General features: G+C 34.9%; 1 long non-coding RNA gene across 1 annotated transcript; it reads left to right on the forward strand.

The window, feature by feature from the left end:
* Window positions 1-12,222: 12,222 nt before the first annotated feature.
* On the forward strand, window positions 12,223-16,274 carry LOC107029481. The gene is made up of 2 exons (XR_001458011.2): window positions 12,223-12,376; window positions 15,750-16,274. It is a non-coding gene; the product is annotated as an uncharacterized LOC107029481 (long non-coding RNA).
* Window positions 16,275-22,148: the final 5,874 nt, after the last annotated feature.

The following is a 22,148-nucleotide window of genomic DNA, read 5'->3' on the forward strand; positions in this document are numbered from 1 at the left end:
TTACCTGCCCTACCTATTGCTTATTTACTATCACAATATAAGCAAAAAGGTCCCACAGGTTTGGGTCAGAATGGAATATCCTCTAGGAAATTCCGAAGTCATTCACTAGCCTTATCTAAAGCAATAAATTCATATTCCATTATGGAGCGAGCGATACAGGTATGTTTAATCGATTTCCAAGAGACTGCTCCTCCACTAAGTGTAAACACATAGCCACTTGTAGATTTTAGTTGATTTGAGTTGGTGATCCAATTTTCATCACTATATCCTTCAATCGCTGCAGGATATTTATGATAATGTAAAGAATAGTGTTGTGTATGTTTTACTTACACCAACACACGTTTCGTTGCTATCCAAAGAGTTTGATTTTAATTACTAGTGAACCGACTCAGTTTTCTAATAGCACATGCTATATCTGGTCACATACAATTCATAACATACATTAAAATACCCAATACTATGGCATATTTCAATTGAGAGTTACTTTCACGTACATTTTTTTTAAATCAAAGCTTAAATCAATTGGAGTTTTGACAATATTGAAATTCAAGTACTTCAACTTATCCAATAGTCTTTCAATATAACGAGATTGATATAATGCTAGTCCCTGAGGAGTTTTGAGAATCCTAATCCCTAAGATCAAAGCAACAACTTTTAAGTCTTTCATATCGAACTAGCTAGACAACATTTTCTTAGTAACATTTATATCGTCAATATCTTTACTCATTATTGACATGTCATCAACATGTAGACAAAGAATGACGTTATGATTTGGAATGTTTTTAATGTTAATACACCTATCACATTCATTAATCTTGAATAAATTTGCCAACATTATTTGGTCAAATTTAGCTTGTCATTGTTTTGGTGCCTGCTTGAGCCCATAAAGCGACTTTACAAGTCTGCACACTTTCTCTTCTTTACCAGGAACTATAATCCCTTTAGTTCCATGTAAATTTCTTCCTCCAACTCTCCATTTAAGAAAGTTGTCTTTACATCCATTTGGTGGATTTTAAGATCATACACTGCCGCTAGGGCTATTAACATCCTAATTAATGTTATCCTTGTTACTGGAGAGTATGTGTCAAAGTAGTATAGACCTTCTTTTGTCTGTATCCTTTCACTAAAAATCTAGTCTTGTATTTGTCAATAGTACCATCAACATTCATGATTCACTTTGAACGTAAAGATTTATTTTCTGTAGGAAGATAAACCAATTCTCAAGTATGATTACTTAAAATTGATTCGATCTCACTATTGAGTACTTCTTTATAATAAGTTGACTCAGATGAAGAAATAGATGATTTAAATGTTTGAGGCTCATTTTCAAGAAACAGTTCCCCAAAACCTGGTTCGAAAGAAATTGGTTTCTGTTGGCGAGTGCTACTCCTAGGATCCTTACTAGGTAGTGTATTTTCCGTCAATTCTTCCCATGTTCGTTTAGGTCTTTCACTTGTTGACTCATATTCAGTTTTATACGGATAAATGTTTTCAAAGGACTCTGCGTTATCTGACTCAATTATCGTATTAACATGAATATCAAGACTATCATATTTGTGAACCAAAAACCGACAGGCCTTACTGTTTGCAACATATCCAATAAAGACATAATCCACCATTTTGGGTCCAATTTTAACCCTCTTGGGTAAAGGAACCTCTACCTTCGCTAGACACCCCCACAATTTGAAATATTTGAAGTTGAGTTTTCTTATTTTCCACAACTCACATGGAATTGATTGTGTTTTGATTGGGAGTACCTTATTGAGTATCTTATTAGTTATAAGGATGGCTTCCCCCAAGGGTTTCGCGGTGAACAAGAACTGAGTATCAAGGCATTCATGCAACTATATAATAACATTGTGGCTAAACGAATTTGGTGTTGTAATTTATGACTTATGAGTATCTAAGGTTGTAGTTTTTAAATATTTGGTGAATAACCTGGTCATCAGGAAAGTTCCAAGAGACGGGGAACATCACTCGAATAGAATTTAAAAGATCTAGAGTCAAAATGAAGAAAAATAGTGGGATGACTGCAATCTTTAGAGTGAGTAAAGAGCAAGAATATTGTATTGACTGCAAAGGCTAAAGGAATATCTTTATAGGGTAGATAATTGGGTGCACATAGGTGTAATTTTCTTCATTTATTTGTTACTATGATAATAGTGTCACAAGTTAATCAAATTGTTTATAAACCATCAAGAAGACTTGAGAAAGGATTATACAGACATTAACTCAAAGGTGATGAAAAGTGATTTATTTATTTTTTTAATTTGGGTATGTTCCTTTACAAAAATCGACCTTACTGCGAAAGATATTTTTTTAGTGTAGCGCGTTAAGAGTGAGTTTTAGAAAGATGGAATTGAAATTCTTCTTAGAGGTTTCTGTCTCGCTTTATGCTGTTAAGAGGGAGTTGTGCTATTGTAGCAAAGCCGTTGTAGCGGGGTAGTGACCGCTATGGCGGATGACATGAGACTAAAATTGTCAGTTCAAGAGGGGAGATCTCTTGTCAACTATGTGTCGTTGTAACAGGATTAGAGTCGTTGTGGCACCGTCGCTACAGCGAGATAGGTATCTTGTGGCGGGCCAAAAGAATGTTGATAGATAAGGGATTGTGTTAGACGATTGAATTTACAATTCAGATTATTCATTGGAATTCTACATTTGAGGTGATATATATTTTATCAAGGTATGAATTTTCAAGGTGAGGAATGATTAATTGTATCAGGAGTTGAGCGTTCTAAAAGGACTTACACCTGGGTTGAGTCTTAAATTTGATTCTGTTGAATGGTTAAAATGCCTAAGAAAGGTTTTCATTTTGAAAGTGTTGGTTTAGAGTAAGGTAAATGGTCGGAGTGTCCATGATTGTGGTTAGTATTGAGATGTGAACTTTAATGGAAAGATGTGAAGAGTATGTGGAGTCAAGTAAATGACTAGCATCAACTCTTCAAAGGAAAACCTTTCGTGTTATTCGATAAATTCTTATTTAACCATCTATTTTGTTTTGTACATGCTTTTGAATGTGATGAAATAGCTAGGCTCACGTGTGTTTTCCCTTTTGGGGATGTGTCCCTAGTGGTGGATCAGTTGTATTGATCCTGCGATGGCCTCTTTGTTGAGTGAGATGATTTGAGAAGACGTGGTCAGTTCCGATGACTTATGTCGTATTGTTTTGGAGTTGATAAAGTATTTTGATGGTTATACTTCTACCACCTTGCTTAAGGAGAAATTATTGAATATCTACTTTCTGTATTGATGGTTGTCCGGCAACTTTGATTTTTAACTTGTCGTAAAGGTCTTGTATCGATTATGAGTGGTTTAATATGGGTATTTGAATCAAGTTCTGCTGTTGTTAAGAGGTAATCTACAACTATTAGATCTAGCACTTCGATAGTGTTGTTGGATGGTTTGTATGGTTTAACATATCCCTCGAGGGGTATTTGATGTCTAAAGATTGAAATTTGTGTAACTTAAGCATATGGAAATTTATGTTGTGAGATTGGCATGTTGATAAGAACAATGAGTATTAGGGTATTATGAGCGTGTTTCGGTGGGTTTAGGTTCACCTCTAATTGTGGAATGTTTTGATTTTGGATTTTATCATGGTTGTGTAAGAAAGGATTAGTCCTGATGATTATGTCAATTCATTGATAACATGTTGCAGAATTTTGTACGATCAAGTGTGGTGGTTATTGAGATTTTTTTTGTGTATTAGTTAAGTTATATACAAAAATTTTATCGCTCGAGTGTTGAGATAACATCATTGATGCATGGTAAGGGACGATGTGTAGGTACTTTGTTGGTTTGAGGTTGGAGAGGTGAAACCCTTAGGGGTAATGAGATTCGGTAAGAAGGAATGCGAGACAAGTATCCCTACTACCTTTATTTTGCCCAAGTCTTTCCTAGTTGATCATTCGGGGACGAGTGATGGGTAAATTGATATCTATTCTAAAGACTTTCTTTCGTCGTCATGGAAAAGTCAATGAAGAAAAAATTGGGGCCAGAAAAATATTTGGTACTAACTTGAAATTTTCCTACCTAGTCTAGATTTGGATGAAATCGGAGGCATTAAGGTGAAGGGAAATCAAGTAATGAATAAGAGATCTAATTGTGAATTTTAGTATATGAGTGGATAGGTAAGATGCTAAGGAACTCATACCACTTTTGTAACATTCCTGAAAAGATTATATGTCTAATGAAGAGCCCAGTAATTCCCTTAAAATAACCTATTAGGGGTACATAGGCACACCAATGCCCAATATTGAGAAATGTTGCGCATAGTATAGAAAAATTAGCTAAGGGATATTAGCCAATTTTCTATATATAAATAAGAAATATACTTTTTCGGTTGTCACACCCCAATCCAAGATTGATGTTCAATAAATGTACCTGCAATAAAGATCTAATCTAAAAGAAAAATCCGTTCATAATAGTTTCACACAAAGTACTAGGCATCCAAGTGTCAAGCCTAGTACCATAGCACATGATCATTTAAAATGATCATGTAAATTAAGAAGTACCCAAGGAGATAATGAGGGTCCTTGGGACAATAAGTAAACATTCCCAAATGAATCGTAAATAATAGTTAGTTAGGGAAGTACAACCAACCCATGTGCAAGCACATGCAAGACATGTGAAGAAGCTGCCAAAGGAGGGGACCACCCTGACCGAATTCGGTTAGGGTAGTTAGGGGGGAAAACGTGCAAAACGAACCACTCCATGTGGGGCCTAACCTCCCTACAAATTTTAGACTCTAATATACTGACCTAAATAACTAAATAACCTAGGACTTACCGAATTGGACCCATTAGTGCACCCGACAACCGAGGACCAAAACCGGGTTGACAATAACCTAGTACTAGTTAAAGAGGCAACCTAGTACCTAACCTAGGATGGTCCAAAAGGTTAGTTATGGTCCTAACAACTTAGGGGTACTTTATTTATTCCAATAGGTTACTTAATTAATTAATTTGGAAACTTAATTAATTAATTTAAAAGGGCTAAACCAAAACTACAAAGCAAATTTTCAGATTTCGTTCAAGACAAGAAAGAGACAACCTAGTACCTAACCTAGGATGGTCTAAAAGGTTAGTTATAGTCCTAACAACTTAGGGGTACTTTAGTAATTTTGCTAGTTACCTAATTAATTTATCAAATTAATTAATTATTTTTAAAAGGCTAAAATCGAAAATAAAAAGGAAATTTTCGGATTTCGGTTAAGATAAGAAATGGACAACCTAGTATGTAACCTAGGATGGTCCAAAGAGTTAGTCAAGATCCTAACAACTTAAAGGTACTTTATTAATTACACTAGGCTAATTAATTAATTAATTTAGCAACTTAGTTAATTAATTTTAAGGGGCAAAACCGAAATCACAAAGCAATATCAAGATTTCGATTAAAACAAGAAAAAGACAACCTAGTACCTAACCTAGGATGGTTCAAAGGATTAGTTATGGTTATAACGACTTAAGGGTACTTTAGTAATTATCCTAAGTCACTTAATTAATTAAATTAGTCATTTAATTACTTAAATTAAAGGGGTCAAACAAAAATTCTTACACTAACCTAGTACAACTCAAGAAACATCATAGTACTTAACCTAGGATGGTCCAAAAGGGTTAATTTTTGTTCCAATAATTTTGGGGCACTCAAATAGTTACCCTAGGCGCCTTAATTAATTAATTTATCAATTTAATTAATTAATTTAAAGGGCAAAAACAAAATTCTTAGGAAAAATTTCAGATTTGACCAAGTATTGTGTTTTCCTAGTTCTAGTCAATCTAGGAGGGGCTTTTTAGTAATTAGTTAATTAATTTATTTAAATTAACTTATTAAACCCAAATTTGAATGAGTCAAGATCAGTTATTAAACCTAAAAATCACATTCAAACACATAAACAAAAAGGACGCAAAAACAGTAAGCAACGAACGCAAGAAAAAGGCAAAAAAAATTAACGATTTCTCTAGGGCGATTTCAAGGTTTCGTTCAAGGTGGTCTTCGTAGATTAAGTTATACATAAGGTATGCGTTTCTATCCTGGACTTCTTTCTCCAAGATAACGTTCTTTCGCATGATTTAAAGATATTCAAAACTAGGGTTGTTTCCCGTCATTTTTGTCGATCTCCTTTCCCTAGTATCCTTGTTACGATTTCAATGTTGAATAGGTTAGAAATCATGTTGTTGGTATGTGGTGCTGGATGCTCTTAATGTGTATGGTTTTTGATTAAATAGTGATTGAATGAACCTATTAATTGGACTCATTTGACGGTAAGTGTTATTATGTAAATTAAAAGAATGATACTATGTTAAAGATATGTCCGAAAATGTTATGTATGAAGATGTTACGGTCTGTTGTGCATACATGTTGTTAGTATGACGTTATGAAGATGTTAAATTAATCAAATGTTAATATGATGTTTTCCATTACGACTTAAAAAAGTTACTCTAAAGTCATGAACTAAAATTGACTTAACAAGGCCACTATGAAATCATATCTTGAATGAATTGGCTATCTGGTTCCAATAAAATTGGCCAACTCTATTTGTCAAAATGAATATATGCTAATGGCTAGAAACTTATGTAAAAGATTAAAAGATTGGATAAGGGTTCATACATATGGTAAATTAAATATGAACATACGTAAAATTGGCTTATGCCAATAAGAATGAATTTGCTAGTCTAACATCCCAAATCTTGAGCCAATACTAATATTATGCTAAATCTTGTGTAATTAGAGTATAAAATGATAATATAAGCACTTCTAAAGTAATATCAATGAATCCATAACCAAGGGCATGACACTCATTGGGACAACTCCCAACATGCTCTAAAAATGACATATGAACTCATGAATCTCATTAAATAAAGTGCTCATCGTCCATAAACGATGATATGAATCTACTTCACTAAAGTAAGTAAGTAGCGGCAGTTATAGCATAATTAAAGGGGTCTAAAGTAATTAAGTGACCATAATGGGGTGTTAAAGAAAGTGAGACAAGTCTCACTTACACCTAAGCTGCTGTGTTAAAAGAATACTGACATATAAAGGTGTTAGAAGGTGTGAGCCAATCTCATTAACACCAAAAGATGATATATAAGGAAAATTCACATTTCATCAATGTAAAGTAAGGATAACTAGTCATCAATAGAGTAAATAAATCTCAATCTAGAAGCAAGCCTCCATAATGCTTGAGTCAATACTAGAAGATAAAGAAGAAATGAACATTCACGTAAAGGGGTGACTAATTATGAAAAGCAAATGTGATAATGTTAATGAATGTGGTGACAACATGATAAGAGTCTAATGTGAAAGATGAGAGAAATATCAAATGAGCCTAAGTAAATGCTACCAAAACGTACTCACCTATGAGAGTGTAAAGCTAAAGAAGAGACCGGTCTCTATGAACACTCTAACGAAAGTATTGAGATTAATGTATACTTAATACTAATGATGAGATGAGAAATCATCTATTGAGCTATGATGTCCTCATACTAGAGCCATCTTCCATGACGTATGAGTTGAATGTAATGGAACTTTATACTGAGCACCGATAGGCTAGCTATGAGCGGTGATGCCTTCTTTCGAGAAGGGCAGAGGTTCACGTAACTCTCATGAGATGAGACTGTCCGGCATGCCGGGTATGGATCTCCTTATATCTCCTAGTCTTCGAGCCTATACTGCCAATATAGGGATCTGGCGGGGTTCAATTCCCATGTACGCTAGCATGTTTTGGGTCACTTTGGCCGGTGATTCCACCTCTTTTTGGTGTGGGGGAGACACTGTCTTTCATGATGCACACATGATTTATGTCGGTTAGAGTTAAAGTTCCCAAAGAAAGAATGAGGTCAGACTCAAAGTATGAAAGATAATGAAATGAACGATATCGAAGGTGTTTGTGCAAGACAATCAGGAGGTGAAATTAGATTCAAGTAATGACTTTAGGTCATTCTTGTTTATTGCACTTCATGATCCCGATGAGAGTCTTAAACTTCATCCTAGGTATAGCTGGTGTTTACATCAGCCTACGAATGAATGAAATGAATAATGTGAAGTACGAATGAACGAATAAAGCAGACTCTGTGTTTTCTAAAATAGGCCCTCGAGTTGAGGTCCCATATGTTAGGCCCTCACTTGAGATGTCTTAATGCTACATCAACGATTCCAAGGTACGTGTATATGAAATGTATAATATATAAAACATGAAAGTAATGAAATCAATGGCATGATCAATAGAGAATTGCTTTTGAAAGGTAATGAATATATAGTGTAAAGAATGACTCACTACAAGGTAGGGAAATCATTTAGTCCTTGGATTACTTACTTGATTCATTGTGGGTATAGGACTACAATGAATCATTGCACTTGTAAGTAAAACATAGGATCAAATGAATTATTGAACTACACAACAACAAGAAGAAAAAGACTGAAAAATAAACTAGGGCTTATGCGAATATTGGAGTATGAATAGATGCCTCAAGGTATATGAACAGGGTTAATAACCAATTGATGGGCATAGCCAATAAAGATTGGCTTATAAATACATTCATACCCAATTTAAGAATGAAATATTTATCTTCTAAGTAAGGTAGCCAATAATGGAGCATGGATTATGAATATACTAAAGAATGGCATAGCCAATAAATATTGGCATATATATATATATATATGTAATCATACCCAAAGGAAATAAGAATGAAGCATCTAAAGTAGAGTAGCCAAATCATTTTCTTCGTCTTGTGCATTGCTTACTCGATTCATTGTAGGTATAGGACTACAATGAACCATTGCACTTGTAAGTAATACATAAGATTAAAGGAGATCATTGAACTACATAAGAAGAAGGAGAAACAGACTGAAAATTAATCTAACTGTCAAAAATAGGGCTCTCGGGTTTGGACTATCAAATTTCCAAATCTTCGCTCGAGTTGTTCTAAAATTTTGTGGATGATACTAATGCTTTGTAATCATATAGAAATGAGTTGTGTGCTTTGAATGAATTAAAATACATCATATTAATACCACAATTCACATCTAACGATTTAGGGAAGTCTAGTCACTAGGCTTTCCAGAAATAGCATGTTGTTTAGGAAGAGCTTTCTTTGATCATGCATAGCCTTATGTGTATGTGTGCATACACCCATACTTAGTACAAGTGGTGTACTAACCCCTACGATTTACTATTTTATAGATGCAGGTTAAGGGATAGATTGACGACTCTTGCAACGGTTTGGACATCAGCGTTTCTCCAGATCATTTGGTAGGTCCTCTTGATTTCGAGGATGCTACAGTTTTAGTATAGACTTAGTTTTAGACAAAGCTAGTGGATGTTGTCCCTAGCGTTTCTTTTGTACTTTCATTTTGAAGCTTTTGTAATAAGGTCGTGTCTGGCAAACGTATTTATGATATATTCTTATTCTATTTTTAATTGATTCTTATGATAGATGGTTGTTACATTTATGTTGAGCTTAGTATATAATGAATTCATGAAATAACTATATGAAGTCTATGAATACTTCATAGGTTTAAAAGTTGTAAATTTCGCTATAATTAACCATATGAATGTGATGAATGGAAGATGAGGCTTGTCTGCGACCTCTGAGAGGTCATCGACGTCGGTTGCGATTTGGATTCCATAATCCGGGTCGTGACAACTTTACTGAATCAAATTCGGGCGAGTAGAACTCTTGGAAATGATCTTTCTGTGAATGGATACATTATGTCTCCGTCGAGGCCACTTGAGCAGGATTTTGGGCGAAGGAGAGGCGTCTCTGTAGTCGATGGGTTCGCTGTCATAGGCCATATGCGACTTAAAGTCACTAATAAACCCCAAAATGACCATATTTAGTATTTTTATGACTTTTAGGTTGTAAGGACCCCAAAAATAACTAGGTGAATCTAGAGACTAACATGATTTTTGTGAGTTAATAGGGTCTTAAATGACTAATTTTAATGTTTCGAGGCAGTATTGAAGTTTGGAAGAGTTTGGAGGTCAAACGTCCAAGACGTCCGGAAGCTAGTCTAAGTTGAACTAGTGTGTCGTTCTATTTTTGTAGTGGAGTTTTGGGGTATTGTATGAGGGTGAAAATTGAGTATAGACCGTTCCTACACAAAGAATGACATATATAAGGTCAAAACGTTTGATTACATCACCCCAAGGACCACACTAAGGGTTTCAAAAGAGGACTCAAACGTAGGCCAAGAAGGCTGTTGCGCAACGCGGAACAAGCACTCAACGGGCAATTTTTTCCCTGGGACGCGGGGAAATCACGAACACTTTTGTCCCAAATTAATTTTGCAGAACCAAGATGTGGAGGTGACCTTGCGATGCGCAGTGAACTCCTAGATTTGGTCGCGTTGATTTCAAATCAAATTAGAATTTGTTAAATGGTCCAATAGTTGCATGGATCTTTTTGGGAACTTTAGGGATTAATTATCGATGGTTATTTTAGGGGTTTGAAGTTTATTTAAGCAGAACAAAAGCCATATAGACTCTAGACTCCAAATCAAAACATCTCCCTCTCCAAAACTCTCTCTAGAACACCATTGAAGAAGAAGAAGAGAAACTGGGGGATGCTCTTAGGATGGATTCGCCAAGGAATCAAGCTTGGCTTAAGGCTCTAATCTAAGGTATGTGAAGCTTATTCATCCATGGATTCTTCCATCCATGGAGTTCCCCTAGTTATTCCTCAATTGTGAATTTAAGGAACCCCAAGCTAGAGAGGGTTGTGATTGCATTGTGGATAAGGCTTGATTGTGATCCTAATATAGTGGGTAGCATTCAATTATGTTCATTTGATGATTATGTGATATTTTCATGAAGTTTTCATGGTTAATTGTAGTAATTGACTGTGAAGGTGATCATGGAGGTTTTAGTCCATTAGAGGCTAGATGAAAGTTCTAAGTTGATTTTCTTAATTAAATTATATTGTATATCATTAGATCATGATTGAATCACCTACTTATGAATTGAACAAGGTCTACTTTATTTTGGTTGGTCTTGAATTTTAAAGATGGAATTGAACCTATGTTTATCATGTATGCCTAGACTTACCTTCTAATTATCAAATTGAATGAATTAACATGTAATTGAACATAGATCATGATAAATAAAGGGTAATAATAGATTATGGGATGTTATTCCATTTGATTCTAGGGCTTTTGGGATGAAGTCATTATGAAGGGATTGGTTTTCTTTCTCTTCTATACTTGGACATGAACATGATAGGAGAAGCAAGTTCTCTCACATAGATGGATGCTAGGTTGACCTAATAACCTAAAATGAATCAGGACATGATGAACAAGAATAGCTTGAAGTTGTATTGAATATCCTCTTCTTGTTTAGTTGACTTAGTAAGATAAGACCAAGGTGTGTTAGCTTGAGATGGTAGGCCTCATGATAGCTTGAGGTGATGAATCTCATGATAGCTTGGGATGGAGGAAGTAATCTCCCTCATGTTTAGCTTGGTCATGTGTTGCTAGAATGTTTGATCATGATAGCTTGGGAATGGTGGTTCTCGTGATAGCTTGGGATTAAGTATTGAAGCTCTCCTAATATTAGATTGAAGTAGCATAACTAGAATGCCTTCATGATAGCTTGAATTGGTTAAGCCTAAACAATTTAGGAGAATGACTTATACTCTCCTAATGTTAGCTTGACATGCATGGTAGGTGCATTTCATGATAGTTTTTCATGTATGCATATGCATTACATGAATTAGCTTGGGATTAGTTTCTCATGATAAATTAGGGTCGAGGATTCCTGCTCCCCTATAATTAGCTTGCATCTACATGATTGGTTGCATGATAGTTAGGATGGGTGTTTACTTCCTTATTTAGCTTGGATTAGGTTAGTCTAGAGATCCACTACTAGAAATAAGGTGTTTTCCGACTATAATTGCCGATTACAAATGTGTGGTCGCGAGTCTAGATAATTTTCCAAACTACAGTGATCGGTATATTAAAATTTACGTTATTATAAAAAAAATTTAACTTTACCTTATTATAATTTCGACTACGAAAGTAGTAAGTTGTGTGAAAAATACTAACGAAATAATTGACCGGCTTTCCGATTACGGTAGTCGGTAACTTGTTTAAATAATTTATTTATTTTTTAAATAGCGACAACTGTAGTCGACTTTGTTGCAATATTTTTTATTTAAAAATTAATTAAACTTTTCTACTACTGTAATTGGGTAAAGTAATATTATATTAATTATAATATTTACTTAACCTAACTCTCTCAGTTCTCTCACTGTTTCCAAAATGTTTCACTCCCATCGTGATAGTTCTCCCATCGTTTGACAGAGCTTCCATCTTAACAGAGCTCCCATCGTTTGAAAGAGAATCAGATTTTTCACTTTAAGGTTTCAAATTTAAGGTAATGTAAACTCTCCTCCTCCTTAGGATTTCAATTTTTTGAGGTATTGTAAACTCTCCTCTTTAGATTTCAATTTTATTGAGGTAACGTAATGAATGAACTCTAATTTCGTTCAAATTGGTATATTGTTGTTGTGTAACTTCTTCTCTTTTTCTATGTTGCCTCAGTGTTACTTAAGGTTATTAACAGATGTATTAACTCATGTATTTTGGTGAAATTTTGTAATGTAATGAATGAAATCTTTAGGTTTCAATTTTTTGAGGTAATGTAAACTATCCTCCTCTTTAGGGTTTCTCTTTTATTGGGTAACATAGAACTCTAATTTTTTTAAAATTGGTATATAGTTGTTGCCTCAGTGTTTCTCGCTTTCTATGTTGCCTCAGTGTTACTTAAGATTTTAACAGATGCATTAACTCATGTATTTTGATGAAATTTAGGACGATTAAAATAGTACTGCTATAGAAGGATTTTCCTACCTAAATTCTAATTTTAGTGTTGGGGTCATATGAAAGTAAAAGAGTACTGCTATAGGAGGCTTTCTTACTTGGTGAAGTTTGATGAAATTTGGGGTGTGTGAAAGATTTAAAGGTTGTTGGGTTCTTATGGGTACATTAATTACAATCCAAACAGTGTATGAAATTTGGATTAGAGAAATTACGGACTTGAGGACGTAAGTCACAAATAGAAGAATATTGTGCATTGGTCATGTACACCTACATTAAATGTGTTGTTATCTGACCAAAAGAATATCCGAAAAGCTAAATACATATCAGTAGCTCTTTCCCTATAGAGGACTAATCTCTTCATGGAAAAAACTAGTCGTGCTACAGAAGCATTTTGTATACCAAGAATAGAGCCGATAAAATTGAAATGTAAGGTATAATTTGGTGGATAACCTTTATCTATTGCTTCTTGATTCTAAGATGAGAGGATCTTGCCCAACACATTTAGTTGGTTACTTGTTGTACAAAAGCATTTTGTATACCAAGAATAGAGCAGATAAAATTGAAATGTAAGGTAGAATTTGGTGTACAACCTTTATCTATTGCTTCTTGATTCTAAGGCGAGAGGATCTTGCCCAACACATTTAGTTGGTTACAACCAATATTGAGTCTCATTGTACAAAGCAACTTATATTACAATTTTTATTAAGATGGAGAATTCTAAATTCATTCCTACTAACTTGTTGGCCAAAAATTAACTCAGAAAAGCTTTAATTTTGACAAGCAGGACATAATACACCTAGCGAACTCATTTTAGGATGCTTGTACTCGTATGACTTGCACATGAGACTGGGTCCGTAATGTTTTTTAACAGAAGTTTCACATAAGGATTAAAGTTGCTAAGTTTTGAATACATTAAGGATAATTTTTGTTCAATATGATAGTTGAAGGATGTACATTAAGTTTTCAGTATACATAAGGGAAGTTTTTTGCCAAAAAACTCTGAATTCCAAGCTATTATTTGTTTGCTTATAGATGGTGAGTGATTAAGGTTAAGACGAATGCACTTTGATAGTTTTATAAAGAAGGCATTCAAGAAGATGGGCCAAAGTTTTCTCATTACCTAGTTTCTTTGGCACAAATTTGAAATTGGTGTAGATTAGGAAGAGTATAATCCCTTTTGATTTATATATTTTTTACAGCTTTAAAAATTGTTGCCAAATTTCAATAACCTATTTTTGATTTAAGGGCAAGTCATTAATTCGGTGGTTAGTGAATTTCAAAAAGTGGTTAAAAGACTCCAAACACTTGTTTAGTCTTGTATCTAGTGCATGCAAGATTTTAATGTTTAAGTACAATTATTGGATGTGTTTGCATTTGTATTTGAATGTTAACCCCTAGGCCAGAAGTGTGTGCAATTTAAGATGATGAAATCATGTAATAGCTTGACCATTTTAAGTTAGATTCAACCTTCATGTGAGAACAGTTTATTAGTTTGAACTTCCACTTGCATCCAAGATAGATTGCTCTTTTAAAATGTATGAATTTGCTTTTCTTTATTGTCTGCTCGTTGATTTTTAAGTGTGTGACATGTGTAAGCCTTTTCTGTTTTTTCTGGAAAATGGTCCCATGAATATTAGAGCCAGGATTCTCATATTGTTAAGAGGATATATGCTTCAATTTTCCTCACTGAATTACTTGCTCTATCATCTACATGGCATGTTCTGCTATGCTATTGTTATGCATTTGTAACTAAGTAAGTATATAGGTTGTTATAAGAGTGTTATAGTAACCGTAAATTACTGGAGGATTATTATAGTGACATGTTTTGGCAGAGTAGAAGTGAGATATATAGAGTATGAGTTAAATTGATTATGTGTATTTAGCTCCATCACTCCTTAGTTAGGTTGTGCGTGCTATATATATGCTTTCAGCTTTTCAGGTGTGAACTTCATTGCGTTTTTACTTTATTGACTATACTATGAAGAGCAACTTTTGATTTATGGTCAAATCCAATATAATTTGGATTCACCCTTGCTACTAATCAGCAATTTGAAGTCCTATTGTGGAAATTCTCCTGAAGCAACAGATGCACCCTTTTCCCTTTCAACCCTACTTGTGTTGCAGTTAAAGAGTTAGTGCTTGTTTTATATTTATGACTTACTGTGTTTGTTTCATCAACAAATCTTACCCTGTATCTGCTATATCAAAATCCCCTTATTTCCCCTTCCCTTTCCATAAGACTGCAGAACATGAGTTTTCCTTTGATGATTTAAGGAAAAACAACATGCAGAACAGGTGTTATTGATCCATAGAAAATACCAAAGAAGTGCTCCATGTGGAGGTGATATATCTAATTAATTTGTTGCCCTGAGAAGTTGTGTTGTACACTTTAGACATGTTGTTCTTTTATCTAATTTGTATACTATTGCTGGGAGATGGGATGACACTGCTCATGTTAGTTTTAAGCAGAAGGAAACCAAAAAGCATGAGAGAAGACTATTGAGAAACATACCTTTGAAGAGATATTAGTAAAGCTCACATGTCATTCTAGTTACTATCAGTATGTTTGTTAACTGCCACTCCAAATGAGAAATATTTACTGCAATTTGGACTAGTATTAACTGTTCAGTATAGATGGCTAATGAGTCGATAGAGTTATTATATTATATAACACACCCTTTACAAGCAAAATACAAAATGAGCTTAAGTAACAAATAACATAATACTATTAGCTTAAATTAGTATAAGAACATGAAGTGGTTAATGTAAGAAAGATAGAATTAGTTTAAGAATGAATAGCATGATTGAGATGAAAAGTACAGAGAGATGACAAGCTAGAAAGTTATCTTTTTAATTAATTGTGTATTATGTCTGAAAGATATAAAATTATTGATTTATATATACATTTATTTCACGTTCAATTTCAGAGAGACTTGGATGAATGGCGTCAGACACATCCTACTTCAGAGGTTGATTCCTCATCATCTAGTGGTATTACATCTATATGGATAAATGTGGCAGGAGGTGTGAAGAAAGGTATAGTTTACGGAATGGGATCACAACCTTCCTCGTTTCATCCATCATCATTGTTGTTTGGTGCTTCTACTTCTCAATCTTCGGAAGAAATGGAAGCGATGCGAAGACAAAGTTTAGAGCTTACAGAACGACTTCAAAAATCTGAAGCTAACTTTGCTAAAGTGCAAAAATTCATGGAGAAACATTGGTTGAATCTGATGAAAGTGAAGGGACTGACTCTGATGAAGAGTAGATTATTTTATAGTTGTTTAGATATTTTCTTAGGCATGTTTTGAACATTTTACTTCCTTTTTTTGCATAACAACTTAATACTTATTAGACATGATTTTGGTGATGTTTGGGATTTTAGACTCAATTGAATTGAATAGAATCCAATATGAATGTTTTGGAATGTATTCGATGTTTGATTTTTTTTTTTTTGAGTTTTTGTGGATGGATGATGGAATTAATTTAGCAGGTGGTCTACCAAAGAAATATATATTAATTAATTATTTAATTGTTTAACTATTACGACTACTGTAGTCGGCATTATTTTTATTATATTATTATTATATTATTACTTACCAACTATAGTAGTCAGCATTATTTATTAGTTAAATTATTATTTTAATTATTACCGACTACAGTAGTCGGCATTGTTTATTTATTAAATTATTATTGTAATTTTTACCGACTACAGTAGTCGGCATTGTTTATTTATTAAATTATTATCGACTACACTAGTCGGCATGTTTTAATCATTAAATTAATATTTTAATAGTTTCCAACTACAGTAGTCGGCCATTTAGGTACTTAATGGTCAGTTGTTGTTTTATATTTTTTTACTACCGTAGTCGAAAAACGCCGACTACAATAGTCGGTAACGAATTTTCGACGCTCAAGATACCGACTACTATAAAGTAGTTGGAAGGTCATCAGCAAATCCCATTTTCCAACTACATTCCAACTAATTTTGCAATCAGAAATCAACGAATTTCTAGTAGTGAGAATTACTTAGTGTGGATGGTAGTCTGGGATGCTATCCATACATGGCACACGTTTGACTTGAAACTACCTAGACATGACCCCTATGATATGTATGTTTAGCTTGGGTAGTGGATATGGTTGCTTTACATGGCATGATTGACTGTCAATATGAAGTAGGTCTACTAGAGACTCCTAAATTAAAATAAAAGAGAATAGGATGACTTCAAGAAATATTTTGTGTGTGAGGTTGAATGGGATGCTTCACATGCATTGTACAAGTGTGCTTGGTGGTGGCCTAGGGTCATAGTGCTCATATGTTATTATGAACTTAAGTTCTTAATTATTAAAGTGGATTATGATCAAGAATGACCAAAGAGATGTACTTAGCTTCGGTAGTAGTATGGAATGCTAACTTAGATCTGCACAAGTATAATAGGAGGTGGCTTGTGAAGTAGTTCATTTGAGTAAGAAGGAGAATGAGTTAAGTATGAACTCTTATATGCTTTATGATGTTTTATTATGCTTATGATATACATGTTATGCTTATGCTTTTCTCTCTTATGATTATGACTATTATTGACTAACCCTTTGAGATATCTTATGTTTGGTATGATAGTTTCCATATTTGGTACATTTTGTAATAACACATATTTTGCGTACATCCTAATCCAATGTAGGGTCTTGAGGAGATTGAGTTTCTTTCAATGGTAGAGTTTCCAAGTCTTTCAAGAAGTGAATATTGGTGAATCCTCATAGCATCCGAGGACACCACCACTATGATGTCTTTTATGTTCTTTTCTATGTTTAGACTTTTATAGGTTGTGACCAAGACTATTGTACTCGTGACGTCATAGATGGTTTTGAGACATATGTTAGAAGTTTTATGAAATGATTCAGCATTATGTTTTGAAAGAAAAGATTTAACTCCTCACTACTTTTCATATATGTGTAATGAATGATGTCTAAGGGCTTGTACAAGACATCCGAGAGGTCAAGTACACCATGTTCCGACTTGAAGGATGCCCTAATTTCTAGAGTGTATGACAAACTTAGTATCAAAGCCAGGTTATGATAGGTCCTAGGATGTATCAAAACCACGTCTAGTAGAGTCTTATTCATCGGTGTGAATCGCGAAACATCTATGAGTAGGAGGCTATGGGATGCTTAGGAAAAGTTTCACTTCTTCATTCTTCAAATCGTGCCAGATAGTTTGACTTGAGTAAGCCCATCTTCTAATGTTTGCCTACTATTTTTTCCAGGTTATGGCTAACACTAGAGCTAATGCTAGAAGGGAAGGAGATGGCATTGAGAATAAAGAGGTTCCTCCCCAAGGGAATCAAGTCCCTCCTCAAGTTCCTAATGCTCCTCAAGTGGAGAATGTGACTCTAGAGGAATTTAGGATTTTTATGAATTTGTTGGCCCAAGCCTTGACGGCCCAAGCCAATAGGGAGTGGTGGCTAACCCTATAGGGGGAACGCGTTCTTATAGAATTAGGGATTTCTTGAGGATGAACCTTCCGAATTTAGTGGCTCCAAGGTGGAGGAAAATCCAAATGGGTTCATATATGAGGTTTATAAGACTCTTGCTATTATGGGATTGACTTCTAAGGAGAAAGTGGAGCTACACCACTTACCAATTGAAAGATGCAGCTCAAGTTTGGCCTGAACAATGGAAGGATTCTAGGCTGGTAAGGGCGGGTCCCATAGAGTGGGAGACTTTTAAGTCGGCTTTCCTTGATACATTCTTTCCTAGGGAATTGAGGAAGGCTAAGTTGGGGAAATTCATAAACCTCAAGCAAGGAAAGTTAAGTGTTAAGGAGTATGCATTGAAGTTAACTCAATTGTCTAAATAGGCCCCAAGTGTGGTAGCAAACCCTAGATACTTGATGAATGGATTCATGACAGGGGTGTCCAAACTAGTGGAAGAAGAGTGTCACATAGCAATGCTTGTAGATGATATGAATATCTCCCAAATAATAGTATTTGCTCAACAATTAGAGAAATCCAAGCTTAAGATGGAGAAAAAGAGAATTACAATGGAAAGTGAAAAGTTTGATGGACATGGTCGTTCTAAGAATTGAGAAAAGTCTTCCGGACATGGTACTCTAGTACTTCTATGTATGAGAAGAATAATGAGTATTCCCGGCCTACTTGCCCTTGGTGTGGTAAAAACATGAGGGTAGGTTCTTGGCCGGTAGATATGGTTGTTATGGGTGTGGTGAGAGTGGTCATATGATGAAATATTGCCCTAAGGCAAAGTCCAATGTGAGAGAAGGCAAGAAAGTTGCTACTAATCAAATAGAAGATGGTCCTCCAAAAAGGAATAGGTTCTATGCTCTCCAATCTAAGGGTGATCAAGAATGATCTCTTTATGTCCCTCTCCGTTACGTGTTTTCTTTATTGATTTATGAAAACTTCCAGAATTTCCATGATTATGATTTTCTTTGCTTATTTTGCTGCTCTTAATGATGATGAATTGATGTTATAAAGACATGTGTAACTTATTTCCAAGTGGGGGATAAGGAGTCATTTTCATAAGGTTTTTATATGATTATGTGTAGCTATGTTTAACTTGGAATTGAATTCTTTCCTTGATTTGGATATGTGCATTTAGGTATAATGCATGTACGATGGGCTTCTAGTCTAGAATTTGTCCTTTAAGATGTGTATAAGAAAGTGTCATTCGAGGACGAATGTTTCCCAAGTGGGGGATATTGTAAGGACCACAAAATGAACAGGTGAATCTAGAGCCTAACATGAGTGTCATGAGTTAATAGGGTCTTAAAATGACTAATTTTAATGTTTCGGATCAGTATATGGAGTTAGGAAGAGTTTGAACGTCAAACGTCTAAGAACGTCCGAAAGCTAGTCTAAGTTGAACTAGTGTGTCGTTGTGTTTAGTAATGGAGTTTTGGGGTATTGTATGAGGTTGAAATTGAGTATCTAGGGTTCCTACATATATACTGACATATATAGCGTCAAAATGTCCGAGTACGACTCTTCGGGGACTAAGCTAAGGGTCCCTAAACGTAGGGCAAGAAAGCTGCAAAGCAGCCTAGATATGGAGGCTGCTGCACGATGCGCAGCCAGCACTCAGGGGGCAATTTTTTCCCTGGGACACGGGAAAATAGCAAAAACTTCTGTCCCAAATTAATTTCCAGGACCAAGATGTGGAGGTGACCCCACAATGCGTAGTGAAATCCCAGATTTGGTCGCGTCGATATTAAGTAAAATTAGAAATGGCTAAATGGTCCAACGGTTGCAGGGGTATTTTGGGAACTTTAGGGATAATAACTGGCAGTTATTTTAGGGGTTGTAAGTATATTTAAGCATAACAAAATCCATTTAGACTCTAGACTCCAAATCAAAACTTCTCCCTCTCCAAAACTCTCTCAAGAACACCACTGAAGAAGAAGAAGAGAAATTGGGGGTTGCTCTTAGGACGAATTCACCAAGGAATCAAGCTGGGTTTAAGTCTCTAATCTAAGGTTTGTGAAGCTTATTCATCCATGTATTGTTCCATCCATGGATTCTCCCTAGTTATTCCTTAATTGTGAATCTAAAGAACTTCAATCTAGAGAGGGTTGTGATTTCATTGTGGGTAAAGCTTGATTGTGATCCCAATCTAGTAGGTACCATTCAAGTATGTTCATATGATGATTATGTGATATTTTCATGAATTTTTCATGGTGAATTGTAGTAATTGATGTTGAAGGTGATCGTGGAGGTTTTAGGTCATTAGACGCTAGATGAAGGTCCTAAGTTGATCTTCTTAATTCAATTGTATGTATATTATTATATCATGATTGAATCACCTACTTATGAATTGAACTAGGCCTAATTGATCTAGGTTGGTGTTGACTTTTAAAGATGGAATTGAACCTATGTGGTCATGTATGCCTAGACATACCTTGTAATGAGCAAATTGAATGAATTATGTAATTGAACATAGATCATGATGAATTAAGGGTAATAGTTGATTATGGGCTTGTCATTGATGCTAGGGCTTTAGGGGTGAAGTCAATATGAAGGGATTGGTTTTCTTTCTCTTCTACACTTAGACATTAACATGGTAGGTTGACCTAATAACCTAAAATGAATCAAGACATAATGAACTAGAATAGCTTGAAGTTGTATTGAATAGTCTTTTCTTGTTTAGTTGACTTGTTAAGATAAGACCAAGGTTTGTTAGCTTGAGATGGTAGGTCTCATGATAGCTTGAGGTGATGAATCTCATGATAGCTTGGGATGGAGAAAGTAATCTCTCTCATGTTTAGCTTGTTCATATGTTGCTAGGATGTTTGATCATGATAGCTTAGGAATGGTGGTTCTCATTAGCTTGAAGTAGAATGACTAGAATGCCTTCATGATAGCTTGACTTGGTTAGGCCTAACCCATTTCATGACAGCTTTAGGGAAACGCTTATACCCTCCTAATGTTAGCTTGACTTGCATGCTAGGTGCGTTTCATCATAGCTTGTCTTGCATGCAAGGTGAATTACATGAATTAACTTGGGATTAGTTTCTCATAATAGCTTAGGGTGAGGATTCATGCTACCCTATGATTAGCTTGCATCTACATGATTGGTTGCATGATTGTTAGGATGGGTGTTTCCTTCCTTAGTTATCTTGGATTAGGTTAGTCTAGAGAAGTACTTAGTGTGGATGGTAGTTTGGGATGCTACCCATATATGGAACAAGTATGACTTTAAGCTACCTTTGACATGACCCCTATGATATGTATGTTTATCTTGGGTAGTGGCTATAGTTGCTTTCCATGACATGATTGACTTAAGATGATAGTTCCTTGTCAATACGAAGTAGGTCTACTAGAGACTCCTAACTAAAATGAAAGAGAATAAGGTTACTTCACGACATGCTTAGTGTGTGAGGTAGAATGGGATGTTTCACATGCATTTCACAAGTGTGCTTTGTAGTGGACTAGGGGAATAGTGCTCATATGTTATGATGAACTTAAGGTCTTAATTATGAAAGTGGATTATGATCAAGAATGACCAATGAGATGTGTTTGGATTTGGTAATAGTACGGTATGCTACCTTAGCCTTGCACAAGTATACTTGGAGGTGGCTTGTGAAGTAGTTCATTTGAGTAAGAAGGACAATGAGTTGAGTATGACTCTTTTATGCTTTATAATGTTTTATTATGCTTATGATATTAATATTATTCTTATGCATTTATCTCTTATGATTATGTCTATTATTGACTAACCCTTTGAGATATCTTATGTTTGGTATGATAGTTTCCATACTTGGTACATTTTGTAATAACGCATATTTTGTCTATATTCTAATCCAATGTAGGGTC

Source organism: Solanum pennellii, chromosome 9 (genome assembly GCF_001406875.1).
Source record: "Solanum pennellii chromosome 9, SPENNV200".
Classification (NCBI taxonomy): Eukaryota; Viridiplantae; Streptophyta; class Magnoliopsida; order Solanales; family Solanaceae; genus Solanum; species Solanum pennellii.